General features: G+C 39.2%; 1 protein-coding gene across 6 annotated transcripts in view; it reads left to right on the plus strand.

Annotated features, from left to right (window-relative positions):
* Positions 1-21,782, plus strand: part of UBE2E3 (ubiquitin conjugating enzyme E2 E3) — a 167,790-nt gene that overhangs the window by 46,249 nt on the left and 99,759 nt on the right. The gene's annotated exons all lie outside the window — the stretch shown is intronic.

Here is a 21,782-nt window from a genome sequence, read left to right on the forward strand (position 1 = left end):
CTGGGGAAAGGACTATCAAAGTCATGGAGGCTTGTTGTTGCTTTTCTTGTACAAGTTTGTGTGTGTGTGTATGCTTCCATTTCAATCTAAAAATGTAATATTTATACTTTTTTTAAAAAAATAATTGATGATTAAGACCCTTAACTTGGTGCTGCAGGTCCAATGCCATTTGGAAGCTTGTGGTACAACAAGTTAAAACACTTGCGAGCTTTTGATACAGTTGTCGATCTGTCAAATCACAGTCTGGCACAAGCTTCTTTAAGCAGTGAAAGAGAATATCTTAGATTCGCTGTAAAGCAAATGAGCTATGAGGGTAGAACTCCTAGATTGTAGCTATCCCTGAATGGTGGGGAGTTTTGGGCTAGACACCTGGACAATTTCTATACCTGGAAAAGAAGGAATGATAACGTACGGTACTTTTTCATAAGGATTACTGCAACATCCCAAGAGGCTTCGGATGAAAAATGGTCTTTGTGTTTTGTAAAAGAATGGCCGCATTTCCTTTGGGTCACTTTTGTCACCTCATTTTTCTTGGGACCATTTCTGTCCTTTCATTCGCCACTCGGTGCTGTTTAGAGTCACTTCGCCTCTCTGAAGTGCTATCGTGGGTGAGTGGGGTGTGTATGCGCACACGCGTGTGAGAATGAACAGGTAGGATAGGTTGGTAATTTTACTGCAAACTCTAAATGAGAACCTTTATGGATTATGCCGCTGAAGTCTGACTATCAACGATACTTTACCTCAAGGGACAACTCTTTTTTTTTTTTTGGAGGGGGGTTTCTCTAGCGATATCCAGGAGAATAGATTAGTAATGCTTATTCTCCTCTGCAGCGCTGCAGATCCTTTGGGGTAGGCAGGTGAACTTTGCAGTGTAATAAAACTCCACAAAGAGCAACAGCTTTCTTTTTTCTTTCTCCAAAAGGAAAAAGAGTGGAAAAGGAAGAGCAAATGAATGCGGGGAAAAATATAATAACGGATCTCGTTTTGAAAATTATTTTTCCTTCTTCCCTCCTCCCCTTCCCCCTGCTTCCAGGGAATCATTTCTTTTTGTTCTTGCTGACCATCAGTGGTGGAAAAAATAATAACGGATCTCGTTTTGAAAATTATTTTTCCTTCTTCCCTCCTCCCCTTCCCCCTGCTTCCAGGGAATCATTTCTTTTTGTTCTTGCTGACCATCAGTGGTGGATTAAGGCTCACTGGTGCCCTGAGCACTGACAAATCTTGGTGCCCCCCCCCCTTTGTACATACTGTTCAAATCTTCATTGGCTTTTTTCTTTCTTTCTCAACTTTGTGGTGCCCCCTTTGGGCCTGGTGCTTAGTCTGCTTAATGATTAGTACACCACTGCTGGCCATCGTGTTTTTGTGATTCCTCAAATCACTGGGCCCTTTTTCTGCTCTGGGAGCCTCAAAGAAGGGGGGTCAGTTTTCAGCTGGATAGATTTTGCAGATTATATACATGGTGCAGAGGGAGGCTGCAGGGTTGTGGGAAGAGCCCTTCCTTTCCCTGAGGTAAAGTGACTTGTGGGCAGGAGCCACGGCTAAGCACCAGAGCATGTCCAGGCCAGAAATTTATGATTAGCTAAGACTGGCAAATACACCTCTGCTCTGACAAGGTTGTGGAGACTGTGAGTGGTGTGAAAGAATTCTTTGTGTGAGTCTTCCAGAATAAGTAGGCCAGTTTAATGGTGCCTTGGCTGAGAGCTTCCCCTCCCCCCCCCCCATTATTGCAGCGAGCAAAGGGAATTCCCCTCCCTGAATTCCTGGTGATGTGGGTGGAGATTAGGATGGGATTTCCTAATTAAAAATGGGGTGGGGGAGGGGAGTCCAGTTTTGGAATCGGAGATAAAGTCCCTTGATTAAAAAAAGGAGGCCTTAAGTTTGCTTGTGAGGGCTTGCAAAAACAACAACAACAACAACAACCAAAAACCCCACACCAAAAAACCTGAATCCTTTTAATATTCAAATTTTTCTTCCATCATTCTTGGGAAGAACATTATCTCTTCCCAAATACCTTTATATTCATAAGTGCTTCACTTTCAGGAGGCAATTAGATTCTTGGCAAGATGCATATTGCGTTCTGCCTGCAGGATGAGAGAAAACAAAGAGAAAAAGTGGGGTCTGCTATAAAAAAGGGGTATATTTTTTTTCTGAGGGCTGCTGCTTTTGTTAAGGAATACCATCTCTTTTCTTTGTCTTAGAACTTGGTTTAGCTCCAGCAGGGCTCTCGAAAGTTGCATTTTGTCTTCAGAAACCCTATTCCCAAGTATATGTGCTTTTCGGGAGAAGCCCTTTTTAAAAAATGAAATAGCCTTTTTTTTAAAACTTTTTTTTAAAAAATGAATTCAACAACTGGAAGGAATCATTATCCTGGACTGTATTTTGGCAAATGTCACAATCTATAGTGAATGTGTGAATGGCTGATACAAATGAAGCAGTATTTTGTAGCTGGAAACATGATACATGGGGCATTGATTGTCATGGTTAACGTTGCAAAGGCAAATGTGCCCTTTAATTGAGTTCAATTATTACATGAACACACCGTGCAAAGGATGTGTGTGTGTGTGTGCGTGCGTGTGCGTGACAATAATAGCAAAATGATGTGTGCTCCAGCTTCCTTTTGGGATCTTTATTATTACTGTTATTTATTTCTTTTATCCAGTCCACAGTTCTGGGATTTCTTAGTGCCCTCCTATCCAGATTGGCATGGCCAAGCGTCATTTAAAAAAAAAAAAAGGTCTGTGGCCACCTGCTGAGACATAACCACATCAAAGTTCCTTACATCCAAATAGAGAGTCCTTAAAGCAATAAAGGCAGGCTGTGATCTTTGTTGTTGTTTTATGGTGGGGATCAGAGAATAGGAATTCTGCAAAGTCTCCTTTGTTGAGTTAACATCCAAGGTGACATTTGAACCTGGGACACTTTTGTTTCTAGTAGCTGAGATTCCTAACTGTTGCAGAGCAGGATGTAATAGTAGGCTCAGGGGGTCAAATTTTGCAAGTTCTGCCTTGACGAATTGGACAAAAGAATATGTATGTCTTATGGTTGGTTGAAAGAGTTGCAGTTTTTGTTTTCTGCCTCTAGTAGTACCAGTTACTATGTACTCCAAATGTAGAGCTTAACAGCAGTGACTGTGAGAGGGATATTGGAATCTTATTGGACAACCAGCTAAATATGAGCCAGCAGTGTGCAGCGGCATCCAAAAAAGCCAATTCAATCCTAAATTGCATTAACGGATACAATCAAGATCAAGTGAGACACTACTCTATAAAGCCCTAGTAAGGCCATACCTAGAGTACTACATCCAGTTTTGGTCACCACACACTAAAAAAAGATGGTTGAGGGGCTAGAAAAAGTGCAGAGAAGAGTAACCAGGATGATTACGGAACTTATGAAGAATGGTTACAGGAACTGGGCATGGCTAGTCTAGGTAAGAGAAGGACCAGGGGAGACATGATAGCAGTGTTCCAATATTTGAGAGGCTGCCACAGAGAGGAGGGTGTCAAACGATTTTTAAAAGCACCCGAAGGGCAGACAAGGAATAATGGATAGAAGCTGATCAAGGAGAGATTCAACTTGGAAATAAGGAGAAATTTTCTGACAGGGAGAACAATCAACCAAGGGAACAATTGTGGGAGCTTCATCACTTGAGACTTTCAAGAAGATGCCTATAAGGTCCCTTCCAACTCTGTTAATCTGTTAGAGCAATAGGTGGAAAGTTTGACCTATCTCACTCTCTTTTGTAGCTTGCGTGATCAAAGTTTTGCACCATGTGTGGACGTCATTTCCAGGTATATATTGCTATATGCATGGAGAAAACCTGGATTTTCAAGCATGTAAAAAAAATTCCTAGTGATGTCAGACAGTTTGCAAGGTGGGTTTGCAGCATGTGGGCCTCCAGATTTTGTTGAGCTACAACTTCCGGCCTTCCTCAGCATTAGTCATGCTGGCAGGCACTGCTAGGAATTGTAGGTTAGCAACATCTAAAAAGCCACAATTTCCCCCTCCCTCCTTCTTCCAAATGAGTTATAAATAGGGCTTCAATCACTCTTCAAGTGTATTCTTAGTTTTGAATTGTAATGAGGAGAATAAAGATTTGCCTTGTTCTTTCTTGAAAGAAAAAAAGATCAGTCTTCTCAATTACTTAAACTAGCCTTCCCCAATTGGTGCCAGCAAATGTCTTGTATTACAGAAGAGTATGGGAATTGTAGTCCAGATTTCCTTAATTGAGAAAGGCAGGCTTAAAGCCTTAGTATTTTAGTGTGATAGAGATTCGACAAAGTGAAATCTTCTGAAAGTTGAATTTTTCATTGTCCAAGTGAAACGGAATCACAAATGTTAAAAAGGAAACTTGGCTGCATCTTGCGCCAGAATGATACTAATGTGCAAAGGAAATGATTGAATTATTTTAGGGTTGCTGTGCGTTATTTTGTTTGTATGTATAATTAGGGAGCCACTCTGCTAAATGTAATTGGGGATAATTTACCGTGCGGCAAACGTTGGCTTTCCTCATTGACTATGACTATTGCAAACATCGTTGCTTGCTTCTTAATACAATTACATTTAACACTGTTTAAGTGATGAATGTGAATATTTTGCAGTTTGCTGACAGTTTGGATTGCCTTTTTTATTTGTTGTCCTTGTGGGAGCAAAGTTGTCCTAATCCAACAACATTTCTGTTAGATTTCAATTTTCATGTCATCTTTTCGGTTTCTGTTTTGTTCAGATTCACACTTCACATTCTCATGTAAGAATTTCTTATATTTCACCCATTCACTGTGTTTACATTTCACACTTAAAAATGTAAGTAGAGGTCTACGTCCTATTTTTATTTTAATCACACCTATCAAGGTTCCAATTTTTTCTTTAATGTAAAAAAATTGAGTGTGATATTTTACATTTGAAAAAAAAGTGTGATAGACATATCTTTGGTGCTTTAGGGTGACTTAACTCCTATCCAACCTGAGCAGTATCATTGGAGCAGATGGGGAACTCCATCTTCATCTTACTCCATATTTTATTAAAGACGTGTATTCCCATATTTCACACGTGGTTAGGTCGGCCTGTATGGACTTAGAATTCTAATACAGGTTCTGGCAATAAAACTGGACAAAAGGCAATTGGAAAGCAAGGCAGCTTCAAAAGCACTGTACAAATATTTATTCATTTTTGTTAAATTTACATGCCACCCATCTCACAAATGGGCAGAAAAGCCAGCAGAGATATCAATGATCAGTGAAGGAAGAAGCGGTCAAATTTAAACAGAGAGAAGCAACTTAGAACTGAGGAGAAATTTCCTGACAATTAGAACAATTAATCAGTGGAACAGCTTGCCTCCAGAAGTTGTGAATGCCCCAACACTGGAAGTCTTTAAGAAGATGTTGGATAGCCATTTGTCTGGAACGGTATAGGGTTTCCTGCCTAGGCGGGGTTGGGCTAGAAGACCTCCAAGGTCCCTTCCAACTCTGCTATTGTATTGTATTGTATAAACATCCTCCGAGGAAAAAAAAACTGTGCACCACCAATTTAAGGTGCTTGGCCTTGGAAATACGGACCATCGGTTATATTCCAAAAAGTGACTGAGTCCAAGGCTGGATTTGTAATTTAATTTAAAGTGAGTATAATTTAATATGATTACCTCCCCCTGTATATTTCATAATCTTTCCTTATTTTGTTGAGCTACAAGTCAGCTTTAGAGGAATCGTGGAATTTTTGTGTACTCCTGCACTAGATAATCAGTCTGTTCTGTGGAAGAACATTTTGGAGGCCCACCAAGCAGGATGTGCTTTTCCACAGCTGAATCTCAGATGTAGAGATAATTGAAGAAGAGACTGTTGAAATGAACAGAAAGCTTCCAGATACTTTGGCTGCAAATTGTGAAGGGCTTTAGGTATTGTTTGTGGCACGCCTGGGAGCCAGGACAGTTGGCAAAGCTTTGTATAAGTATCATGATGTCATTATCCTGCTGCAAGATTTTTGGATCAATTTCAGTTCCTTAAAGTGCCTTCGAACGCAGTACCATATAAAACACATTACGGCAGTCTGCCATAGAGATGAGGTAGTGTTGAGCCCAAGGTCTAGTTGAAAGCATTTTGTACCACCCTCTGCTCCATTGATAAATAAGGATCAGTTGATATCTCTGTGAATTTCATCCTTCAGAGGGATTATTACAACCCTACCAAGCCCAGAATATTCACTATCCCTCTGCTTACAGGTCTTTGCTTTATATGAACTTTAGATCTATTGGGATGTATGGATGGGGAGAATGTCGGCAGGACCTTGCTACCGGTTTTGTCATAATGATGTAATTAGTGTCATACTATCCTGTTCTCCTGTACACTGCTTGGAGAATCCAAAGCATGGATTTAACTTGTGACTGTCTGCCCAAAGACTGAGTTAGAATTTTCTTAGCCACGCCTCCTGGGCTCCTTCTATCTCCAGTTTCTTAACTCAGTCTGGAGCCTGAAAGACGCGTATTAAATCTCTCTCAGTCTTTGACCAGGAGTTATAAAAGAAGTGATCATTTACCTTTGGGCTTTTGAGCGCATGTGTTAAAATAAGCCCTTCCCAAAAATATTGCAACATAGCAGCAGCCATGAGGTGACCATGCTTGCCGCCTCCTGCACCTTAAAAATAGTAAGACCTCCCTGAAAATAAGACCAAGTACTTATTTCGGGGGTCAAAAGAAAATAAGACCCTGTCTTATTTTCAGAGAAACACATTATAAGCTTTTCCCTTTTCATACATTTCAATGGTTAAGTTGACCTGTATAGACTCAGAATTAGAATACAAATATTGTCAATAAAACTGAACAAAAATATTTATTCATTTTGTTAAATTTATATGCCACCCATCTCACATGAAATGTTACGATTTAGGTATTTTGCATCATATAATAGATGATTAGGTTCAGGCATATGTGCAAACATAATTTTTCAATCTTTTCTTTGCCTTCCTTTTGATCTCTCAAGACCACATTCCTTGTAAAAATACTAGCCCACTACTTCCAAAAAAGAAAAAAGGATTGGCTTTAAAGCAAGCAAAGAGTTCTGTAAAATTAAGCTGTAGCTAAATTGCAGTCCTGAAATTACAGAAGAATCATCTGTACTGTGGTATTACTGTTAAGTTTATTATTTCTGCTGATTATTTGCTAGACATATTGATGTCATTATGTGGTCATTTTGATGTGTTGCTTCATATTTAAATATGAAGTGTGGGATAGAAGCAAATAATATTTTTTCTACTAAAAATATTACTGCTGAGAGCTGTAATGGGATTTCTCGTCCTTTCAGTAGTAAGGATACAATAGGTGATTAATCGTATAGCAAATCTAAATATTAATTTGGCTCACTTAGTACAATGGCTCTTCATTTTATGTATTTATAATGTGCTTATTCATATCCAGTCCTTCCACAAGAGTTTTAGGATAGCCATGTGGATGTGTTCAAGGTGCAGGCTATGAAACTGATGTTGAAAGGAAGTGGATGGAAACAGAAAGAATCTTATAGCTCTGTTATTTAAATTCAGACATATATATTTAATAAAAAAGAAAGATTTTTAACACTAAAGAAGATGGATATATGGATGGATGAATGGATGGATACATAGATTGATGGATTTGTTCTACATGAGAAAATGTTGTTTGTAATATGACATCTGGCAGACTGAATTTTAATTTCTCACAACATAAAATGTTAGAAGCAGCAATACCACTAGCAGTGGGATTTGTTTCACCCTCTCTGCTTTCAGATTTTTCTGTACTGTTTGCTATTGTACCAGTTTGCAGCCAATCATCCATATTTTGAAAAAAGTCCACAGTACATAAACATTCATTAGGCCTGGACTTCTGAGAAAAAACACCCAGCCAAAAGTGGAGCCAATGACCACGGCAGAATGAACAACTGAAGAGTAGATCAGCTCTTTGATACTTCCTCTCTATATAAGGAAAGAACTTGAGATTGTCCACAAATACTCCAGAATGTTTTTTCTTGTGAGGAAACTTCAAGACAGCTGTCTCTGGTGGGTTTATAGCTCTGGGAATCGAGAGAATAACCATCTTGTTCAAACCACTGTCAGCACCTTCAAAAGGATACTGGGTCGAATACTTCCTTTGTTCAGATGCCTTTCAGCTACAAGGAACATTTGGACCAACAGGTTTATAGCCCAAGTGAGTTTCATTCAATCTTTAGTGAATGAAATAGGGAATGGGGTTTTAAATGCAAATTTACAGATTTTAAAAATTAGAGATGGGGGAAGAATTAAACAGCCAAAAAATGATTAAAACTGATTTAGAAAGTTATAAATGGATTGAAAGGATTGAAATAAGATTGTGGAATTAATTATAAAGAATCCTTCCCATGAGAAAATGATTTTTGTTTTGAATTCTTATAAAAATGATAAGACTTTAAAAATTGTCACTGGAGAGAACTAGAAGGAACTAAAGATTAGAATTAAAGGAGAAGAACATTTAAACTTGACTTACAAACACAGAATGAAGCAAAATATTTTAATACTGAACCTATACTGAAGGATATTTTTGAACAATGAACCCAGAAGTTGATTTTATAAAAGTATCTGTCTTTAAGAGAAATTGTTTTAAAGATTTTATCTTTAAAACAAGTTTTACATGACAAGATAGAGACTTATTTGAAAGTGGATTTTAAAATGGCAGGCTATAGATTTGACACAGAAAAAGATGCTACTTTGGACATAAAAAAGAAACTTGGTGATATCTTATATAATAAAAGGGGTATATAAATAGTGAAACAAGAGGTTGATCTGGACAATTTTCCTATATTGGATTCACAAAAGATGTTGGTTAAAGCTTTGAAGAATTTTTTGACAAGGAACAAAAAAATATCGATCAATTGCTAGGACATTATTTGAAGGGACTAAAAATCAAGATTATTAGAAGCAAAAGAAAGGAATATAAAGTTGATTTATTTGATCAAGATTAAAATAGAAATGTTACATCTGATAAACATAGCAGATTTGAAATGACAAGGCTTTAAGAATTTCTTTATAGAGAAAGGAAGAATATATCATTTATTATATTTTAAGAGAAGCTGATATCACTAAAACTGCTTAGACTTATGATGAAGAATATTTTTCTTTACTATATTCTTATTTTTATTCTATTTTTCTTTTCTGCACCATTTTTATTTTGTATTTTTAATGTAACTTTTAATGAAATTATAGAAATGATTTTTCAAATAAAAAACAATTCAAATAACATGAATACAGTATGCTGAAGGGGATAAATAGAGAGATAGACCACGGGTGTCAAACGTGCTGCGTCGCATTACTCTCATGTGACATACCACGTTTTTCCCTTCGTGGAGCTGGGGTGGGCGTGGCCTGCACGTGACATATCCGGCCCGCCAGCTGCCAGTTTGACACCCCTGATGACAGACAGATAGAATCCATTTTGTTGGCATGGTTTTTTCCCCCTTTGTGAAGCCACTTACACACCCTCTTGCTCCTGCCTACCTTTGGAAATACGATTCTCATATATGGTTATTCTGGAGGAAGTTTTCTCCAAAGGAATTTAAAGCATAAGGGCATTGCAATTGAGGAGTATAATCCTATGTTTCTTTATTAATTCCCATAGAGCTTAGTGGGACTTAAGTAGATGTGCACAAGAGGCCACCTTTAAGAAACTCTCTTTGGAAACATGGTTATGCATGTACTCAAATACTTTCTGAAAAACAAAAAGAGAATAGATTTGGAATAGGTGTAGAGCTGGGAAAATGTGTAAGAGTTTGGAGGCAGGTTTGACTCCTGTGAACCTAGTAAAGAGAAGGTAGCCAGTCATTTTCTGAATGGATTTGCAAACTGGTGTCTTCAGCCAGGAAAGAATAAAGTGAAGATGGGAGTGGATGGCTAAATACATTCAGAATTTTTACCCTAGAACTACAGAATTTTAGGGTTCTGTGAAACCCAGTTTAAAAAAACAATAAAGTGGTGGTCTAGGCACATATGTCAATTGGACACAGTAAATAAAGCAATGGCTTGTTGTTTTCTTCAATCTATGGTATATTTTTTCCATAATACGTTCTTCCTTAACAAAATTCATGGATTCTTTAGGCTTTATGGATTTTAATATATTGTAACCTGTCTTTATTTTCCTGTTTTGGTTTCCTTTTTAAAAAAAAGAAAGGATTGAATTTAGCAATATTGGACCAAGAGTGATGTTTTTGTACATGGGATGGTGTAAATTAATATAGAAGCAGTATGGGAAAAATCAATTATATGAAAAGAAAAATCTTTAAATAACTAACAAGTTCATTTCAACTTTTCTATTGATTTAGCATCTATATTGTGTTTATTATCTTACATTTTTACTTACTTATTTTCATTTATCAACATTTTATCAAGGACTATGGGAGTGAAATGATTAATGTGCACAATCTTTACTGATTTTTCCCACAGAACAATTCCGTGATATCAGGCTGGGAAACACTGCCCATTTAGTAAGCTTCACGGTTGATGGAGAATTTAAACCTGGGTTTCCTCAGTTGTAGATCAATATGACAATGTAACTAATGTTTTTTTGGTGAAACATAGTTTGTATCCAAGCTGTTAAGATTCCTTAGTTTTCAACCTCTCCATGCACAAAATGACTATTATTGGTACACTATACCTTGAAAATTGATTGTCACTGTTGTTCCAGGCTGGAACATGCATGCCGTTTCAAGGAGTTCACTTTGAGTTGCAAACAATTATAGACAACAGCAGGGAAATGACCAGTGCGTGCATGCACCAAAGCAAAACTTGATTGAGATTCAAAGCCAAGTCAATATTTAAGACTGTAGTCCACAAATAGTCCAGCTGCTCAGGTGCTACAGAACAGTAGCCAGCTTATATGGCTGGTTCAGGCAGCTTATGGGAGTCAGAGATATGAGAAGGAGTGGAGGTTTGAATGACTACTCCTATGGAGCTCTGATTTAGGTCAGTCACCTGGGTGTGGTCAAATTAAGGCCATCACCTCTTTTGTTTCTTGAGGAACCAAGCGTGGTATGTGTGCTTAGTTCTCCAGAGATCATGCAGCAATCATGCAGAACAGGAACAGAACAAGTTAGATGACCTCTGTCACATTACTTGTTCTACACCTCTTCTGGATGATTACTGAGTCTAAGTGCTAGATTGCTTCCTGGTTCCTGTGGCTGGCATTCATCCAGAGCAGACCCCATCCCAGTCCTCTTTCTCCCTGGAGAAAGACAGTTGGGGACTATGGCTGTTGTGAAGATTTAATCAAACAGAGACACCAAATTGGGAATTTGCAGGTGGGCTCATATCCTTTTATCTCCAGCTTTGCATTGGAGACCCTGAGGGCTTTCCAAGTCAATTGCCTCATGCTAATGTGTGACTCTAAACTGCATCCAGGGCATTATAATTTCAGGGAAAATAAACAAAGTTAATGCATAGCAGTATCTTGTTAATGAGAGTTCCAGTCTAATCTCTGTGGAGGGTGTAATTCTTCAGTGTTTGGAAAAAAACCTCAGTCTCTGAATTTACAGTAGCTCTATTCAGGTGCTCTAGAAACTGGAGAGTTTGCCAAGTGTGTGCTCATGTCTTTCTCCTGAAGACTTTTGTACATTCAACTTGAGAATCTTGGCTGGGATGGAAGCCAGTGCACGTCTGAAGATTTGCTAGTAATATGGCTGGATTTTAGGGAAGCATCTGGATATCACAGTGGCTTAGTGAATCAAATTTGGGGCAGAAATAACAGAACTGAGAGGTGTTTTGTGACTCAAGAACTCTTCAGATGTCCAAAAGAAATAGATTCACTTTTCTGATATAATGTGGGAAACAATTCTGTTCTAATTCCACAACAGGAGGCCCTTTTTTTCTGCCAGATACACCTATTACAGGTTGTTGGGATTTGGTTCTATTCCATACCAGGTATTCTGCTGATAATTTTATTTCATTGCAATAATAGCTGTGGTATTTCTTGTTAAGGCTTTGAACCAAGGAGGCAGTTACACTCTCTTCCCACTGTACATATTGCAGGCTCGGAAAGGTTAGATCAGTAGATTGCAGAGATTTGGGAAGCTACCTAATCGAATGGAAGACTTTTGCCCTCTGGATATGGTAGCTCCAGCTTTAAACTATAGACTTCTTTCTTCTGCCTTTTCAAATCAATGGCCATGTGGTTTCCTGCCCTGGAAAATGTCTGTCTCTTGTTTACAAGCTGCCTTTCTCCAGCATCAGAACTTCCCATTTCACAGAATTCATCATTTACCCTTTCTTAGTTATGAACACCCAGTTAAGGACTACCTTCCTTCCTTGTTTGTTTGACATTTTTGCCACCCATCTTGCCTAGTGATGACTCTTGAGTAGCTTAAAAACAATAAGTACTCATAATAATAGTTATATAATTTACAGTTTAAAATATGGGGAGGAAGGGAGCCAGATTTATTTGTTTATTTGGTTTCTATAACTGCTCATCTTAGCAAACGACTGGGGGGGGGGAGTTCATAATTCAAAAGCATATATTTACAATTACGAAAGATCTTAAAAAACATTTTAAAACAATAAAAAAATTAAAACAAAACATTAAAATGCCTAATTCGAGTACATATAAAGCAAGACATCTAGCCTGTTAACAATATAGTAAGAATGTCCAGAGTTTCTCAGTCCTCCAAGTGATAGTTGTCTCAAAGATGTTTTTTCAAAAGGTAACTGGACTGGTGTTCTTTTCTTTTCTTTTCTTTTCTTTTCTTTTCTTTTCTTTTCTTTTCTTTTCTTTGGGAAGACGTTTCACTGCTCATCCAAGAAACTCCATCAATTCTGGCAGGATAGTGGCGGGTGATGGAAGAATTAGTTCTGACAGAGTGTGTGTGTGCGTGTGTGTGTGTGTGTGAGAGAGAGAGAGAGAGAGAAGGGAAGAGAAGAGAAGGATCATATTTCTTTGAGGTCATCTCCTCCTTGGTATTCTCCCCAAGAACTCCTGAGGCCATTTGGGGGGTTATTTGTGCCCCCAGGGTCACCTGTATAAGAGTGTGGATAGGCTCGGGATGCACACAGGAGGGGGAATTGGGGTCTTGTCTTAATCCATCAGCCACCTCCAATGTGATTTGCCCCTTTTGGGGGCCCATGCCAACAGGCAGATCCAGGTATTCAGCCATTAGAGAAGGCCAGAAGGATGGGTGCGGATCTCACCTCAGGGATGGCCAGGATGCTCTAAAGGGCAGGAGTCATGGCAGAAAAGTTTCTTCTCCTGGCACCTGCCAGCTGAAATTCCTTGACCATAGGGGCCTGCAACGTGCCATATTCTGTAGGCTCATGCTGTCTGCCTCAGAGGCTGAGAACTCTCCTTCGTTTGGAATTTCAAAGCATCCAGGGCATTATAATTTCAGAACAAAGCTTTGTTATTCTTAGCTACACAGTTGTTGCATCCAGCGTGGCATATTTTTTTCCAGGAGTTGGTCACGTCACGAGATGACCTTGAGGGTCTGTTAGGCTTCTTTGAAATGATATGTGAGGTCAACAAAATGAAGTATCTTAGTTGAGAGAGTTTGATGGTGGGATTTGGAAAGAATGTATGGATTATTTTTATAAATAGATTTTATTTCTGTTTTTGAGCTTTACAGTGCTAGAATGGTTTCTTCCCAGAGTTCTTGTGATGCGGCCTAATAAAATTCTAGAGAGCATTTTATGGACATATACTTTTAGCACCAAGACTCTGAAGAAAAAGGCTGGATATGAGAGACGGTAATATTCTGTATCTTGGTTTTATTGCGTTTGCCATTTCGATGGTCCATGAGGTGGTTGATGTTCTCTTGTGCATCCAATAGTCAACTTTTGCAAAGCTGCCTTGGCACCATTCCTCCAGAGCAGCGGTCGGCAACCTAAAACACTCAAGAGCCACAAAGGTCCTAACCGGAATCCTGCTGTTCAATTCTGGAGCTGATCAGAAGTCTGGTTCCCCCACCATAGAGTCTTTTCTTTTTTCCTCTACCTCTCCTAACTGAAAACCCTATCAATTGTGGAGCCGACCAGCGACAGGGAGCCGCAGCAGAGGGATAAAAGTGGCTCCAGACCTGTGAGTTGCTGATCTGCTCCAGAGAAACAGCATTTCAATAAGATATGTGTTTAAAAATGTGGAATTGGGTCAGAGTGAGTAATTTTTTTTTTTAACACTGTGCCTTAGCGTGTTTGTTAAGTTTCCTAGAAACATTCCCCTTTTTTTCTAATCCTATCAGCAGAAAGATTTTAAGCTTTTCTGACACCATCAGGTATTTGCTTTGCTTTGAATTTTTACCTAAAATGTCTCCAGAGAGTTTTCTGAAACAATAGAAAAAAATTTCCTTAAATTTTATTCTTCACTTTGGGGGAAGGGATGCTGCCATTCTTCTCCTAAAGTTCCAGAATGAGACTAGAACTGGGCCATCATGGAGTTTGCAAATGGTTCATATACGACGAAGCTTAAAGAAAACTAAAATGTCTGTCACTTGCAGAAGCAAGACAAAAAGTACCTTTAAAAAAAATCCCATCCAAGGAACATTCACTGAATACATTTAATGAAATTGTATTCCCAGTTACTCTATCCACAAAGAGAGTCGAGAACTTGAGGGGGCCATCTGTGGCGTTTTAATAAAAGGACTGGTGGATTTAATGTTGGTGGATGTATTGATAAAAGTTTTCTTCCAATTTGGATTTATTCAGCTGAGGCATCAGTCAGAATTTGGAAAAGGTAGGCTTTGGTTGTTATTAAGCAAACATGAAATTTGGCGATTGACACCTCCAAGTGCTAAACTAAAACAATCTGCTGGCTGTAAATTGTGGCAATATATTCCAGTTCACTGTTTGTCATGGATTTAGTGTATTTTTTGCTTAATGTTTCTTATTTTTGCCCACAAAACACTCATGCAAGCAGGCTTCTTACTGGTATTCAGAACGTTTGACAGCTGGTTGCTTAATTTGCTTGTTACTGACATGATAAACTCAGCTTGATTTTGAAAAAAATCTGTACCATTCTTTGTTTAGAAATAATATCCAAGTGGGAAAGCAACTTTCTTCTCCTAAAATGGAAGGATCAGGCATGTGTCTCCTGGAAATTCACCTTGGACTTGGTTTAACATAGTTCAGTGTATAGAACATACTGACTCAATCTATATGTCCCTCTTGCTGTTTGAAGTTACAACAGCCTTGAAAAAAGGGACTTATGGCCATTTTTTCATGCTTAAGACTGTTGCAGCATCCCCATGGTCATGTGATCAAAATTTAGATGTTTGGGAACTGATTCCTGTTTCTAACTGTTGTAGTGTCCTGGGATCATGTGATCACCTGCGGCAAGCGAAATCAAATGGGAAGCCAGATTCACTTAACAACCATGTTACTAGTTTAATAACTGCAGTGATTCACTTAACAACTGTGGCAATAAAGGTTGTAAAATGGGACAAAACTCACTTAACAAATGTCTCACTTAGCAACAGAAATGTTGGGTTCAGTTGAGGTTGTAAGTCGAGGACTACCTGTATTTTTAAACAGCAACAACAAGTAATTCCCCTCTTGCCTCAGAACCCCTTTGAAAAGGCCTGTCAAAATGGCTGCAGGTAATAGAAGATAGCTATTATTGTCCTAAAATCACAATTCTGGTAGCTGAAGGGGATCCAATTCAACAAAAGACCTCAGTTTTTCCAGGCACATTTTTCAGCATTTAATAGTTAGGTTATTTAGCCACCTACGTAAAAATTGATTGACATGCTTCCTTTGTTCTTTCACTTTTTCTTTTTACAGAAAATCATCTGCCTTTTGCATAGTTGGGGAAGAGGCAATTTTCCCTGAGGGCCCAGGAGCCTAAAAAGGCTCTTAATTTGAAAGAGGCTTAGTCAGCCTTCTCCTTAGGGAATTCACACAGGCAGATAGATTCCTTGAATCTGGTTGAGCAATGTGGCATTTCCTCTCTCTTGAACTGGGTTTTTCACATTTTTGTTGACTAACAGGGAAAAGCAGTTCCAAGCAGTTGCGGCTGATTGGACAACTCAGGGAGATTTAGGAGTTGGAGTTTAGCATTTTCAACTTGGTTGCACATAGAGCTCCAGGCCCCTCTATGTGTATCCAAGGGTATCAGTAATTTGAGCCTTCCTAAGCAAAGAAATCTGAGAACTTCTTTGATTGTATATATTGCTCTCCATGATATCAGTCTCACAGTAATTACTGAAAACAACTGTGGCATTTAGTCGTCTAAGCCATCTAATTTCTCTGACAGGAATGAACCGTGCCAGGGATTTAGTGCGAGTAATATACAGCAGCCCCAAATGGTAGCGATTGTCGACGCAGTGGCTGTTTATTTGCTCTTCTAAAAACCAAAATTTTGTAGCGGTGTGATTTACACTTTTGCGTCGTGAAAGGCTGAATTCTGGGATTTTCCCCAAAGTATTATGCAGCAAAAGAACTTGTGTGTATTTGTTATTGGCCTAATTCTTCTTCCGTTAGCCAGGGAAATGGAGTTTTAGAGATGGCTTAAACTGCTTGATGAAGTATACTTGACACACTTTTAAGTCTGTGTCACAGCCTTAAGGCCTTGAAGCTGATAGGATGAGCATTATTAAACCCCACTGATTTCATAGCATTAGTACGTACATGCTTGAAGTTCTTTTTGTGAAATCTGTGAGATTCAAAAAGACTAAGTTTAACTGAATCCTCTCCTCTTCCCTCCATCACCCCTCCCCTTTACATCATTCTTTCAAAGAACTGAGGGATATCTGCTTTTTTTTTCTTTTTGACTAGAAATGATGTTCCTTTTATACACATTATTAATTATCTAGCAATAGCACTTAAACATACATAGCAACAGCATTTTGGCTTATATACCGCTTCGCAGTGCTTTACAGCCCACTCTAAGCGGTTTATAGAGTTAGCATTTTGTCCCAAAAATCTGCATCACCATTGTACTGACCTCAGAAAATAGATGGCTGAGTCAACCTTGAGCTAGTCAGGAGAACTCTTTTAGTTTTCCCTAATTATGTCTGTGGCAACTCTTCCTAGGAATGCAGTATACAGGGTGGTAAAAAAAAACACTTTCCTCTCTGAAGCAATTGAAATCCTCCTTGTCAAAATGCTTAGATAAAAACATCTTTATGGACTGACCGAATGCCGAATTATGTCTGTGAGGTCACACATTTTTAGGTCGATAGATCCAAGAGTATCCTCCCGTAGGGCACAGAGAAAGAATGCTTCAGGTAAGACCAACGTTCCATCTCAGCTCTGGAAAATTACTCTAAATAAATATAGTCCTGACTGTAGAGGGGATGGATGGATCGATGGAGTGATCGATGGAGAGAGAGAGAGAGAAAGAGAGCTAGATAGATAGGGCGCTGGGTAGATAGATAGGGAACTGGATGGATGGATGGATGGATGGATGGATGGATGGATGGATGGATGGATAGAGCGAGCGCTGGATAGATAGAGCACTGGATAGATAGAGCTGGATAGATGATCGATGATGATAGATAGATAGATAGATAGATAGATAGATAGATGATAGATAGATAGATCGAGTGCTGGCTAGATAGGGCGCTCGATAGATAGATGATAGATAGATCGAGCGCTGGATAGATGATGATAGATAGATAGATAGATAGATAGATAGATAGATAGATAGATAGATAGATGATAGATAGATGATAGATAGATGATAGATAGATGATAGATAGATAGATGATAGATAGAGCGAGCGCTGGATAGAGTCCTGGATAGATAGAGCGATAGATAGATGGATGGATAGAAAGATAGATGATAGATAGATAGATAGATAGATAGATAGATAGATAGATAGATGATAGATAGGGCGCTGGATAGATAAAGTGCTGGATAGATAGAGTGATGGATGGATGGATGGATGGATAGATAGATAGATGATAGATAGATAGATAGATAGATAGATAGATAGATAGATAGATAGAGCGCTGGATAGATAAGAGTGCTAGATAGAGCGCTGGGTAGATAGGGCGCTGGATAGATAAAGTGCTGGATAGATAGAGCGATGGATGGATAGATAGAAAGATAGATAGATAGATAGATAGAGCGAGCGAGCGCTGGATAGATAGAGCGATAGATAGATGATAGATAGATGATAGATAGATAGATAGATAGATGATAGATAGATAGATAGATAGATAGATAGATAGATAGAGCGCTGGATAGGTAGGGCGCTAGATAGATAGATTGATAGATTGATTGATTGATGCAGTGACGTGCAGTCAGGTGAGGCAAGTGAGGCACAGCCTCACCACTCTCATCATGAAAAAAAAAAGTAAAAGGAAAAAGCTGAGCTAGTTGCTGCCTCACCGTGGATGACTCTGCTTAACCTGGTGCTCTCCCTCCCCAAGTGTAGTGACTTCCTCCCCAGGCCCCCATTCATTTCTCTCTCACACACACACAGCTGGATAAAACTATATAAAAATCTAGCCCAGCTTCACTGATTACAAGTTTGAAAAGGCAACGTGGCTCCACCTGCAATCAAACTACACTTGGGGAGGGAGAGCACAAGCGAGCACTGAGGAGACCACAGGAGGAGGCAGGAAGCCAGGCAAAGAGCCATGCTGTAGTACACACACTTTCCCCCAGCCTCTTTCTTTTGGAAGGCTCGGCTCGGCTCCCCTCTGGCTTCTCTGCCTCTCCTCTCACCCCAGCCTGCCAGCAGGAGGTGGTGGGTGGGCTTTATTGTGTTCCAGGCATTTCCCACCCAGACAGCAGGCTGCATTTGCAATGGTGGAGGTGTTTGGGAAAGGCAGCAGGGGAATGGGGGGGGATGGCAGAGGAGCTGCTTTCAAGCCACTGGAAAAGATATCCAATCCAACTTTTGTGTGTGGGGGAGTTTGTTTGAGAGTGAGTGAGAGAGGGAAGGGGTAGGAGAGATAGTCCAATCCAACTTCTGTGTGTGTGTGTGTGTGTGTGTGTGTGTGTGTGTGTGTTTGAGAGAGGGGGAGGAAGGGAGAGAGGGAGGAAGGAGGGGAAGGAGAAGAAAAAGAAAGAAGGAGCAAAGGAGAAAAACAAATGCTGTCGCTTTAAATTGGAACTGAGCATGCCTGGCTGTGGAATTCTGGGAGTTGAAGTCCACAAGTCTAAAAATATTTGAAACCCAGCACTGTGTCAGTGCCTCACCAGTCATAAACCTCACCGCACGTCACTGGATTGATGATAGATAGATGGATAGATAGATAGATGATAGATGATAGATAGATAGATAGATAGATAGATAGATAGATAGATAGATAATAGATAGATAGATAGATAGATAGATAGATAGATAGATAGATAGATAGATAGATAGATAGATAGATAGATAGATAGATGATAGAGCGAGCTTGTCCTTGGCACTTCTTGACTACTACTGGTACTGTTTCTCAGTGGTACCATTTGTGATTTTGAAGAGGCAAAAGCCTCTCACTTTATCTGTTACCAGCTCTTTTGAAAGTAAGGCTTGACTGAGGCAATTGCCTACCATTTTTGTTGGGATGATGACAGAGAAAGTTGGGGGAAAGGAGACAGAACATTTTTTGAAAGGAGAAGGTCAAATCACCGGTTAATTTGACCTTTGCAGTTGTATACCACCCAGGATCCTTTGAACCAGAGGAGATTTTGAATGTTGGCAATAATTAAGCATTTGTGCCCAGCCTGTATCCTGGGATTAAAACCGCTGTTTTGGGTCTAAAGAAGAGTTGGGCAGGGGACAAAATGGAGTAAGCGAGCTTAGACTAGATGTTTTGGAGCTGCTGATAGAAGGGAGAGAAAAGAAAGAATGGGGGATGGGGGAGGGACCTTTCTCCTAGGGAATATGTAGGCATCTGTGCCATTGTCTAATCCAGGAAAGGGATTTTTACATTTCTCCCTTCGCTGAGGTATTCGAAAACTAGTTTGATGAAGCTCTAAGCTTGCCAATCCTGATGGCGGGGACCGCCTGATTCAACTGTGGCTTTCTTTGTAGTTAATCTTTCCTGAAGGCAAATCAATGAATTGCAGCCTTTTAAAGATGTGTTTACCTAATGATAACCCTTATTTACCCAATACTATTATAAGAAAGTGATTTATTGGTATATTGGGGAGGGACTTGGTGATTTAATTTTGTAGGAGCAAATTGGAGGAAAGAAACAGAAGAAAGGTGATGACATTGAGTATACTAGCAGCTATAATACTCCTCGCGTTTTGTTTTGATTTTAACTAGTTATCGCTCCTTTTTTGTCACCTCTTAGTCCTTCGGTGTAACAGCTACTTCTTAATGGTAGTAGTGATGTCGCAAATACTAAACATAACATAATTTTAGGGCAATTAACTGCCTAATAGTATCTCCAAGAGTGTTATTAATATAGCAGATTTGACAAGGCTTGGAGAGCAGCAAGTGGTTTCTCCCTAGCTGTGCTTTGCAAGAATTCAAACATATTTTTCTTGTAAACTGCAAAAAAAGAGAAAGATTTAAATTCAAAAAAAGAATGTTTGCAGCCTAAGTTTGACTTTTCATATGCATATAAGTTTGCACATATAAAATTGGAGGTGCGTTAGTCCAGTTGTATGTGTTTAGCACATTACATTCTGTATTCAGGACCTTCAAAACCAAGCCTGGATGTAAGCTATAGCTTCTTTTATGAGATTACTGAATATAAATGAAATATGTCTACAACGGGCGTGGGTCAGTTTTCCATCTGGTTGGGAATTTTGGGAGTGCATTTGAAAGATACAAGCAATGTCATGTGAACCTTGGTGTCCTTACAAAAATTAATGGAATTAGGTTATTTTTGCATCATGATACAGCTAATTCAGATTACATATTTGGTGTTATTTGCATAGTTATGTCCTCATGGACTTTACTAGACACGTAAGCAGTAGTTTGGAGAAAACTACAACCACAATTGGGGACCAGAATTGCCATTACTGAGCAAGGTGTTTATTAAGTGAGTTGCACCTGATTTTATCACTTTTTGCCATGGTTATTTAATAATAATAATAATAATTAATTTATTAAATTTCTAGACCACCCCCTCTCCCCGGAGGGACTCGGGGCGGTGTACAGGAATAAATTTAAAAACATACAAACAATCATATACATAGCTAAAAATCAAATTAAACAACCCCTGTACGAATTTATAAAAATTAAAAACATTAAAAACAGACCTTAAAACCAATCCTAAAAATTTAGAAATAAAACTGAGGTGGGAAAGATGGAATTAGGCCAAGCCGGCTAGCTGGAATAGGTGGGTTTTAAGTTTCTGATGGAAGGAGTGGAGATCCGTAGTCATTCTAATGTCGGGGGGAAGGTCATTCCAGAGGGTCGGGCCCATCACAGAGAAGGCCCTTCCCCTAGGCGTCGCCCGCTGGCACAGCCTAGTGGACGGCACCCGGAGGATAGTGAACCAGTGAGGTTGTTAAGTGAATCGTGGTTGTTAAGCAAACCTGGCTTTCCCCATGGACTTTTGTTGGAAGCCTCCTAGAAAAGATGCAGCAAGCTGCAACTGTTGTTAATGCATGCCTATTGCCAAGGGCCCAAATTTTGATCATGTGACCGAGGGGATGCTGTGATGGTCATAAGTGCAAGGACTATTTTTTCAGCGCCATCATAACTTTGAATGGTCATGAAAGAAATGGTCATAAATCAAGGACTACCTGTATTAGTTCAGATAACGAACTACCAATTTATTTGGGAGCCCAACGTGCTGGTTAAGACTACAGAATGACATCTTTCATTTGCAGATAGGGTATTTCAAGGTTCCTCCCAGTGAAAGCTTTTTATGTTTAAAAAAATGCCTTCAAAGACTTGCTGATTGAAACAAATGGAAAAATCC

The sequence above is a fragment of the Natrix helvetica genome (assembly GCF_964273705.1).
Source record: "Natrix helvetica genome assembly, chromosome: 1".
In the NCBI taxonomy this organism is placed as follows: domain Eukaryota; kingdom Metazoa; phylum Chordata; class Lepidosauria; order Squamata; family Natricidae; genus Natrix; species Natrix helvetica.